The sequence below is a fragment of the Lathyrus oleraceus genome, chromosome 2, assembly GCF_024323335.1.
Source record: "Lathyrus oleraceus cultivar Zhongwan6 chromosome 2, CAAS_Psat_ZW6_1.0, whole genome shotgun sequence".
Classification (NCBI taxonomy): Eukaryota; Viridiplantae; Streptophyta; class Magnoliopsida; order Fabales; family Fabaceae; genus Lathyrus; species Lathyrus oleraceus.
The window spans coordinates 208041824-208052557 of NC_066580.1; the positions used below are offsets into that span (position 1 = coordinate 208041824).

Below are 10734 nucleotides of genomic sequence, written 5' to 3' on the forward strand. Positions count from 1 at the left end.
ACTTGTATGATGGCTCATGGGAGGCTTAAGCATCATCTATGGTAGAACGAGAGTAACATGTCCTTTCTGAAAGGTTTTTGAAAGATGCCTTAAGGCAAACAGTTGAATTTGATGAGTTCTGATTGTTTTAAGATTTGAAAAAGAATGTCCTGATTTGAATTGCACTAAAGTCTATGAACAAAGGGGAATACTTTGAATAGCTAGAGCCTACGCTCTATACTCAAAGATACTCTAGACAAGGATAACAATAATCCCTCTCATCATTCTTCGTTGCTCAAGGTTCGTGGTGCATAATTCACATCGTATTTTTAAGTGGTTTTGAGTTTACTTACAAAAATGCTTTTAGTCTTAACAAAAAGAAAGGAAAAGGAAAAACGTCCCAAAGGCCAAGGTCTTGATATCCAGTATGTCTATAACTTCTGTCTAGAAGAAGACTTATCAATTATTGGACTTGAATCGCACTAAAGTCTATGAACGAAGGCAAATACTTTGAGTAACTGGAGTCTATGCCCCATACTCAAAGGTACTCTAGACAAGGATATGAATGATTCCTCTCATTATTCTTCATTACTAAAGACTCGTGGTGCGCAATTCGCGTCAAAACTTACAAGTGTTGAAGAAGAACCTTCATTGTGCTTGAACAGTGATCTAGTGTCCAGTCTGTCTGCAATGTCTACTGACTTGAGTGTGAAGTCTTGAGTGGTTTGTCTTGAAACATCCCAAGCAGCTCCAATATAAAGGACTAGTCTTATCAAGTGATCAAGAGCCTTCTGATCATTTGACTAAACTGAGTGAATAAGCATTGTCAAAAGATTTAGTTAATCAAAGAAGACTTTGTTCAACTTAATCAATCAGGATGAAATCAATTGAAAAATCTCAAGCACAAGGAAATCATGATAACAAACCTTAAGGATAATCACATTAACTAAGCTCATACTTCTAAAAGTTTTCCTAGAACTATAGAAACGTGGCAATGTTATTGATTAGAGATTAAATGGAAAGTTAATCCTAAAACCTAGTGACTAACCTCTAAACAACGCATTATGTTTTTTTTTCCTCGAGGCATGGATTTAATGGAAAAAATAAATAAATCCCTAAAAATCTAAGTATCAATCATGATTTTTAAAAGTATTTTTGCATAAAATGACAAGTATTAATATGATAAAAAATAAAAACCTAAAAATGATATTAAAAATACAAAACAAATGAAATCAATGAAAAGAAAAAAAAAAATCTAAAACTAAAATCTAAAACCGAAACCGAAACCGAATCGTTTATCACATGAACCCTAAAATCTAAAACTAAAATTAAACGCTAACTAGGAGGAATCCAAGCCTCTCAGGCTAGGGCTTTTATTCCTCAATCCACAAGCTACATTATGGTAACTTGAATCAAGGCAAAAGGATGGGAAAGGAGGATATCTTACCTACGAGGATGAGGTTCTCCCCAATTTTGTATGAATTGATGAAGGCGAAGATGAAATTCGAAGAGCAGCCACCAATATTCTGGTAATTCTTGAATCTACAACTTCTTTCCTTCTACAATTCTTCCTTCTTCTTCTGCCATTTCTTTAGCATGTAGGAAACAAATATGCTTGCTCTGTTCTTGTGATTGTTGTTGCTACCGTTTCAATACGTGTGAGATTGATTGCAATTGATGATGAACCCAGAGAGATAGAGAAATTCGAGAGTGAAAGAAGATGGAGAAATCTGAGAGTAATTCTGAGAAGTGATGTGTGTGATCCAATGATTGGGGATGCGATGAATTTGTAGAGATTAGAATTAATAGAGTTTGGGCTCTGTTGAATTGTTTGTGTGGAATTCAGTTATTCATTATAACAGTGTTAGAAATCTGTTACGGTTAATTGGATAATTCTGTTAATTAGTTAGTTAAATTCAGTTTGAATTACTTAGATACTCTTTTAGTTCTGTTAACTCAGTTAGGGAATGTGTTATGTTGATTCTGCATTTTAGTGAACTCGACCTCTGTGATTGAAATCCAGCTGTTCAAAGTGAAAAAGGTTAACATGTTAAAAACTTGTTAGGTACGTTATTGATGTAGTTAGTATATGCAAGCTTGTTAGTTATGTCATGATTTTGAAAGCTCCATTAACTTGTTGTATGAAATCTTGTTATAATATGCTCTTGTTGGCCTCTTATTTATTCGAATTAAGTTAGGAAGTTATCATTAAAAAACGATATGTCAATTAGGGGTTGAATGCTTCTAAGTTGAATGTCGTTACGGTTGTTAAATGATGAACTGTTAGTAGATGCAAACTTGTTAGGTTTAAGCTCGTGTAAAAAAAACTGTTATGGACTAGTGATTGATTTTGTTAGTTTAGATAATCTGTTAAATTAGTATGGAATTAGTTAGTGCAGTGAGTTAAATATGTTAGTGTTCAGTTGGTTAAATGGATCAGTTAGAGTGATTCAAGTTAGCTAAATGTTGATGATTAACTCTTTTAAATGTTAGAGTTGTTAAATTCTGAATTGAGCTAATTATTTTTAATTTGGTGTTAAAATTCTGGTGAACAAAATCTATTGATGTTAGTTGTAATGTAAGTTAAGTGAAGTTAGTCTATAGTTAGGAAATTTTGTTATGGAACTGTTATAGTTAGTTACATGTTAGTGATGCTAAAGTCTTAATTCTAATATGAATGTTAGTGTTATGAGTTTGTAAAATAGTTGTGGACTGCTTTATGAATCTGAATGATGACGATTTGAATTTTGGATGTATCTTAGCATATCAAGTGATGCATTGCATGTATTTATTACTCAAGTTAAATATAAGCTGACCCTGCATAGTCTTGAATTGGATTGTCATTGCCTTATGATGTATGTACCTTGAACTGTATGCCATGTTCTTTGTCAGAATTGCTACTTGGATTTGTTGAACTTGATTGTACTGAACATGCATATGATTGCTCTAAGTTTAGGTGAATTTATTTGAATGATTTGATGCCTTTTGAATCAAGTTTTTAAACTGATAATGAATGGCTTGAATTGCATCTGAATTGGACATGTGCAATTGATGTGTACTTGGCCCTTTTCTCTTTTCTTCTTTTTGAATGGTGATAATGTATTTTATGCATACTTGCTTGGTTTGTTGATCCTCATGAATGTTATGTTTGTGTAGATTTGAGCTTGGTCAAGTGACTTGGCACGGTGTTGTGAAGGTTAGGCATGGCATTAATCAAAGTGGGAATCATGAAGAAACCTATGGCATGAAGAGACGCCGGATGCCTTGTAAATGAAGGAGCAAGTGGGATATAAATTAGGGTTAGGACTTAGTGGTTAGGATGTTGACTTTGGTCAACTCGTTGACCAAAAGTCAATAGTTGACCAATGTTAACTATAGGTCAAAGTTTGCATTTTTGTGTAATTCTAGGATTTGTGGAATGATGTAATGATATATAAATGGGTGATGGATTTGTACACCTTATTTTGTAAATGAAATTGACCTTGAATGTGCTCCTTGAATTACATTGTATGGTCCTTGAATAAATCTTATGCAAACAAACTTGAATCTTGACTTTGAAATAACTTTGAGTGTGAGCTTGTAATGTCTTGAACTTTGACTATCCATGACTTGAGTTCAATGAAAACTTTCATTATTGATACTTATGAATATTGTTTAAACAAAACCCTAAATGCAACAGCCAAACACTAACGAATCAGAACCCTAAAAGTCTAAACCTAAGCACTAATGAATCAAAGATCTAAAAGTCTAAACCTTAAAGAAATAAGGATTAGGTATTCATGGACTTGGTTGAGCATATACCCTAGGATAGACTTGGGAAACCCTAGTTTCTTATCAAGCATAAGCGACAACACTTTGAATCCATGATGCATGTCCCTTCTTTGAAAATGCTAATGCAGATGAACAATATTAGCTAACTAAGTATGAATGTATGCACATGAATTAAAGTCTTGAAGCAAATGAAAATTATAAACGGTGAGGTAAATTTTGGGGTACGACAGATATGACCCCGGATAGGAGATAGTTGTTCAGTATGTCCCAGAAAGACAATGAGTCTTTCAAAGAATACGCATAACGATGGAGAGAAGTGGCATCGCAAGTTGAAAAACCTTTGGATGAGAAGGAATTGGAGGATTGGTTCATGGACACTGTGCAGCCAATGTTTTATGAAAGAATGATTAGTAGCGTATCGATGAATTTCCCTGACCTAGTCGTCGGGAGTCGATTATGCGAAGGGAAGGTATTAGCACCCCTACACATCCGTAGTACTCTACAGGATCCACTCTTGTTGTTCTTGTCTAAAGGGTGCGGGTTTATCTAATGTACTATTTATTAAAAGAGAGGGGTCAAAAGAAAATGACTCGCGCGGATGTCGCATCCACTGCATACGTATCTCATCTGAATATGAGAATCAGAGTCTTCGTAGCTCGGCTACCTATGGGTTAAAGGGGAGTGTGCTCGCTAAGACATCGCGTCTTATGCCTACGTATCTAATCTGGAATGAGAATCAGAGCAAGCGTAGTTCGTCTAACTACGGGTTAAGGGTTGTGTTTTGGGCGAACGACGTTACTACGCAATCTACCGGATGCTCGACCTTTGGAGACTTACTCGCTTGTAGTAGAAGGAGTAAACGTGTCCTTAGGAGAAGAAAAAAAATCAATGAGTTGTTTGTGTTTTAGGGATGCTCATGCAAAAAGGAAGTCCTAGACGAAGGAACAACGCCACTTTACTTGACATGCCACCGAGAGACTATACGAAGCCTAGCAATCCTATGGGGAGACGATCACACCATACAAAACAAATATGCATAAAGTAAACACGCCAACAAAGGGGCTCAAACATACATGGGTAGGGCTTTAGTCAAGAGTGGTCATATCAACCTTGAGAAACAAGCCATGGGAGGGTAATCGAATGAACTCTTAACCACTTACACTGAACGTCAGGGTGAGCAGATCAAAAGGGTGATGAGGATAAGACCTCATAGCTCTTAACCCTGGACAGGGTGAGCTCATGACAAGGCGTGGGGGTTCAGAAAGATGGAACCCTCTCCACTGACCGACCGGACAAAAGATCTTGAGCTTTTGTTCTGAAGCATTGACACGTAGTGTGATCTTAAAGAACGACGCACTGAATAACGGGGGATTGACTACTAATCCCTTTTATCCGTCAATTGCCTCTTCATGGAGGTCTTTAGCACTGGTGCCTCTTCTGGGAGGTCTTCGGGCACAAAAGTAAACACACAAAAACATTGCCTCCTATCGAGGTCTTCCAGCTAAGAAAGCGGTAAAATGCGGGAAAAATAAAGGGATCGAGAGATCTACCGCACAGATAAAAATCCGAAGTAAAAGCAACTAACGACACAAGAAACCCGGAGATCCCTCAAGCTAGCACCATCAAAGAAAGCGAGTCAGTACAGGTAATCGGAATAAACCTCCAGGTGGTATCCCACAAATAAAGTGGAATACCAAGCAAGCCATCTCTTCTAAAGTCATGTGAGCCCTCACAAAAACTCAACAAACAGGTTAGAGCAATAGGATAAAATCAGGAAAAAACAATGCCATGATGAACACAAAACAGATTAGAGCAAACAGAAAAAACAACTGCTGTCACGACCGCTGCTGCTTCGCTTAGCGAAAGCTTAGCGAAGCTTAGCGAAGCTTCGCTGCCTGCTCGCCTAGCGAGGTGCTAGCGAGCGCCTGCGGGTTTTGGGTTCTTCATGGATAACAGTACAATCTCAGAAACCCCAAACCCCGTGGTCTCCATTTCAGAAAGTAAGTGATTAAACATTCAGAGTATTGTTTTATACATTCATGCATATCTAAACCCGTGGGCAAAACCTAACGATACCTCATGCATTCAGGGAATTCAAATTGAAAGCATAGAGTAATGGGAATAAGGGAAAACCTGATTAGAGAGATCGATTAAAATCGAATGGCACAGCTGGGTTTGCAAAGCAATGTTAGGGTTTGCGTGAGACGGAGGTGAAAAAGTGTGTGAGTCAGGGTGAACTTTTCAGAGTTGTCTGGGGGTTGCTGCAGATTAGTTCGTCTCTCTCTTTCTCTCCCTCCTTTTCTCTCAGGGTTTTGTTCCACTAAAACTCTAATATTTATAACCTGATTTTCGTGGCTTGGTGGGCTCAAATGAGGGCAACTCAAGCCCATGATTTTCTGTTATTTTTCTCAAAACGCGTGGGCTTCGCCTAGCGAAGGATCTGCTCGCTTAGCGAGCATGACAGTTCATATTCGCTAGGCAAACCATTCTGCTCGCCTAGCGAGCATGACAGCTCATGAACAGATTTTTGCTCCTTCAAGATTAGCGTTCTGAATGATGAATAGACCCCATTTGAACCTGTTGGGAGTAACTCAAGTCTTTCCCTTGTGTTGACTGATCACCCGGATAGAACCCACAAAGTGTCTTGGATGATGTTCAAGCTTCTTGGATCTGATTCTGATTGACATGATGAAATGCAATATGAAATGTTAAATGACCTAAAAATGAATGCATGAATGAGGAGGGCAAATTTTGGGGTGTTACAGCTGCCCCTATTGAATCATCAGCTAACCCGAGCAGGATGAAAGCGAACAACTTATCAGACCAACAGGGTGAGCTGTGATTGAATACCAAAGACAGACCGAAAATTTGCGCTCTGAGAACACCACAAAAATGCTGAAATACACCGCGCTGTTTATTTTTCTTCCGATCCTCTGGCTGAATCTGAATCAGTCTTCTGACTTAATCTGGAGTTTCGATCCTCTGGCTGAATCTATACTAAATTTAGTCCTCTGGTTGGATATTAATTTTGATCCTCGGGCTAGATACGATTTTGATCTTCTGGCTAGATCTACTTCGATCTTCTGGCTAGATCTTCTTCGATCTTCTGGCTAGGTCTTCTTTGTTTCGATTCTCTGGCTGAATCTATTCTCGGTCTTCGGGCAAGACCTGACTTCGATCTTCTGGCTAGATCTACTTCGATCTTCTGGCTAGATCTTCTTCGATCTTCTGGCTAGATCTATTCTCGGTCTTCAGGCTAGACTTGACTTCGATCTTCTGGCTAGATCTACTTCGATCTTCTGGCTAGATCTATTCTCGGTCTTCGGGCTAGACCTGACTTCGATCTTCTGGCTAGATCTGGATTGATTTGATGATAAATTCCCATCATCAGGATCTCGCATCTGAGGCATGCGCTGGTTGACCCTCTTTCGAAATCTACGCCCAATCTTCATCTTAGATATGCAGCCTCGAGAACATTCCACTTTTTGGGCTTCGTACATATTCTTCAAGCTAGAACATGTTGTAACGACTCTTCAATTAGACTTTGTTTTTAAATTGCGATCCACGGGCTGGATCCCCTTGTAGGTTGATTTTCTGTTGAGTTGTCAATCTACTCCTCTAGCTGGCTTGTTGGGGAAATAACGCTTGTAGGAGACTCTGTGGCTTAATCTTCAAATTGAACCCTAGGCTGGCTCATTGGAAAACGATTCTCAGGCCGAATCTTCGAAATGACCCTCCTGCTGGTTCACACACACTTGATCCTCTGGCTGAATCTCATGACTTTGGTTGTAAAGTAATTCTTCAGTCTGCTTTGAAGAACCCGTTTATCAGCTTATGTGTATGCTTGATATGCATGCAAATCCAAATGTTATGCATGGTGCAAAAAGAAATCTGCTTGGGGAAGCAAACTTCGGTAGGGAACGGATCGCTGTATCAATCCTTGAATGCTCTGTGGGGAATGATCCGTCTCCCGGGACCGGGGAGCCACCGAAAATAAATAGGCTCTCCTTTTTTTTTTGAAAAGTTGACCTTGCTAGGGGAGTATCAACTATGGGAACTTTTTTTGGCGAGGCCCTGTGAGGAGAGTCTGTGGGGAAAGCACTTCCTGGGGAAATGTCGTAGGAATCGACCTTTGCTGGGGATATGAACTTGCTGATCGTCCTCAGGCTGAGGATCAAAACAAATTTGTTAAAAAAAATCTGCTGGGGAATGAGGTGAACACTGGGAACACCACCCTCTTGTCTGTTGGGGATGCAACTACTCCGCTGTTGCTGGGGATACAAGGTGCAACTCTACTGGGGAACATGCTCTGCTGAGGAGAGACTTTGTCAATCGCTTGGGGATGAGGATTCATGACTTGGCATCCGGTTCCTATGACCTGCAATCACACACGTATGTCCTGGGGAATTGCTCAGTTTGAATTCACCGTCCGGGATTAAGCACATTCAAAGCAATTTTAAATGTTTTCCTGTGCAAATCATCTGCAAAAGCCACCATTATGTTCAGATGCAATATGTTTAATCAAGAATTTAGACATCTTTTGCAAACAAACTGATAAATGAAAAATAAAGAGGCTCTTTAACTGAATTATTCGACTTTTATTGGTTGAAAAATTTGTGCCAGGAATAGGCGAGTACATCAGGAAGTTGATCCCTGAAAAGAGGCGATCGCTATAAATTGAACAAAAGAAACTATCCTAATGGCAATGTGGATACGGGGTCCCACTGAGTTTCGACTCTGCTATGGCTCGTATGACCTCAAGACGCTCTGCTCATCTTGCTTTCTGAAGTGGATGATTAGTCGATCCTTAACCTTCGAAGATTGCCGGATTGAACGAAATGGTGATATAACACGGATGGACTCAGATTGCAGTCATTCGCTTATTCCCTCTTTTGCGTGGACCGCCCTTTTGGGTTTTCAATCCACCGGGATACCCTTTTTTGCCTGAGCCGCCCTTTCGGGTTTTCGACTCACCGGGTGTACTTTTTTTTTATTTTTTTTATTTTATATCCCTAATTTTTGCCCGAACCTCTTTATTTTTTTTGGTTCGTCGGGATGCCCTTTTTTCTGCCTGGAATCTTTTTCTTTTGTCCAGCGGGTCAATTATGCGAAGTATTTTTTAACTGCGTCTGAGTTGACAGGGGATGGGAAGTCTTCGCCATCCATGGTTGTTAGCATCAGAGCTCCGCCAGAGAAAACCCTTTTAACCACGTATGGACTCTCATAGTTCGGTGTCCATTTGCCCCTGTGATCTGTGTTGGGAGGAAGAATTCTTTTGAGTACCAATTCACCGACTTGATACTCCCGAGGGCGCACTTTCTGATCAAATGCTCTCTTCATTCGTCTCTGATATAGTTGGCCATGGCATATGGCTGCTAGTCTCTTTTCCTCAACTAGGCTCAGCTGGTTGTATCGAGAACGGACCCATTCTGCTTCGTCCAACTTAACATCCATCAGGACCCGCAAAGAAGGAATTTCGACTTCAACCGGAAGAACTACTTCCATGCCATATACAAGCTGATAAGGTGTTGCCCCGATGGATGTTCTAATTGAAGTTCGATACCCATGTAATGCAAACGGTAACATCTCATGCCAGTCCTTGTATGTTACCACCATCTTTTGCATAATCTTCTTAATATTCTTGTTAGCTGCCTCAACAACGCCATTCATCTTTGGCCTGTAAGGGGAAGAATTGTGATGCTCGATTTTGAAGTCCCGGCAAAGCTCTGCCATCATTTTGTTATTGAGATTCGAACCATTATCAGTAATGATCCGCTCGGGAACTCCGTATCTGCAGATGATATCTCTTTTCAGAAATCTGGCTGCCACCTGCTTCGTGACATTCGCATAGGATGCTGCTTCCACCCACTTGGTGAAGTAATCAATAGCGACCAAAATGAATCTATGGCCGTTGGAAGCAGTCGACTCGATCTTGCCAATCACATCAATACCCCACATTGCAAAAGGCCAAGGTGACGACATGACATTCAATGGGCTTGGAGGGATATGCACTTTATATGCGTAAACCTGGCACTTGTGACACTTTCGGGCATATGCGCAACAATCTGCCTCCATTGTTAACCAATAATACCCCGATCTTAACAACTTCTTAGCCATTGCATGTCCTCCGGCATGGGTACCGAAAGATCCCTCATGTACTTCTTGCATTAACATGTTTGCTTCCTGCTTGTCCACACATCTGAGCAAGACCATGTCGAAATTTCGCTTGTACAGAGTATCATCTGAGTTCTGAAAGAAGCTACCGGCTAACCTCCTCAACGTCTTCTTATCGTTCGAAGACGCCCCAACTGGGTACTCTTGACTCTTCAGGAAACGCTTGATGTCATGATACCACGGCTTATCATCAGGTACTGCATCGGCAGCAAACACATAGGCGGGCATGTCAAGTCGAGATACATCAATTCTGGGTACGTAGTTCCAACATAGCACCTTAATCATCAAAGACAAGGTGGCCAAAGCATTAGCAAATTGGTTTTCTTCACGAGGAATGTAATGCAGCTTCACCATCGTAAAGAAAGTCAACAATCTTCTCGTATAGTCTCTGTAAGGAACCAAATGAGGCTGATGTGTATACCATTTCCCGTTGGTTTGATTGATGACCAAAGCTGAATCCCCGTATACATCCAGGGTTTTAATCCGTAGGTTGATGGTTTCCTCAAGTCCTAGGATACAAGCTTCGTATTCGGCTTCATTGTTGGTGCAGGGAAAATTTTTCTGGCACAAAATGGCATAGGAACCCCCTCCGGCGTGATCAAAACTGCACCAACTCCGCGACCATTGACGTTGACTGCCCCATCAAACATCATAATCCATTTGGATTCAGGGTCAGGCCCCTTCTCCGAGAGTGGTTCCTCGCAATCTTTCGATTTGAGAAACATGATGTCCTCATCAGGAAAGTCGAACCTCATAGGTTGGTAATCATCAATCGGTTGCTCTGCAAGATAGTTTGACAAGACACTTCCT

General features: G+C 40.3%; 1 long non-coding RNA gene across 1 annotated transcript; it reads left to right on the forward strand.

Annotated features, from left to right (window-relative positions):
* The first annotated feature begins 1195 nt into the window (after positions 1 to 1195).
* LOC127118916 (uncharacterized) lies at positions 1196 to 3479 on the forward strand. The gene is made up of 2 exons (XR_007802446.1): positions 1196 to 1508; positions 3136 to 3479. It is a non-coding gene; the product is annotated as an uncharacterized LOC127118916 (long non-coding RNA).
* Positions 3480 to 10734: the final 7255 nt, after the last annotated feature.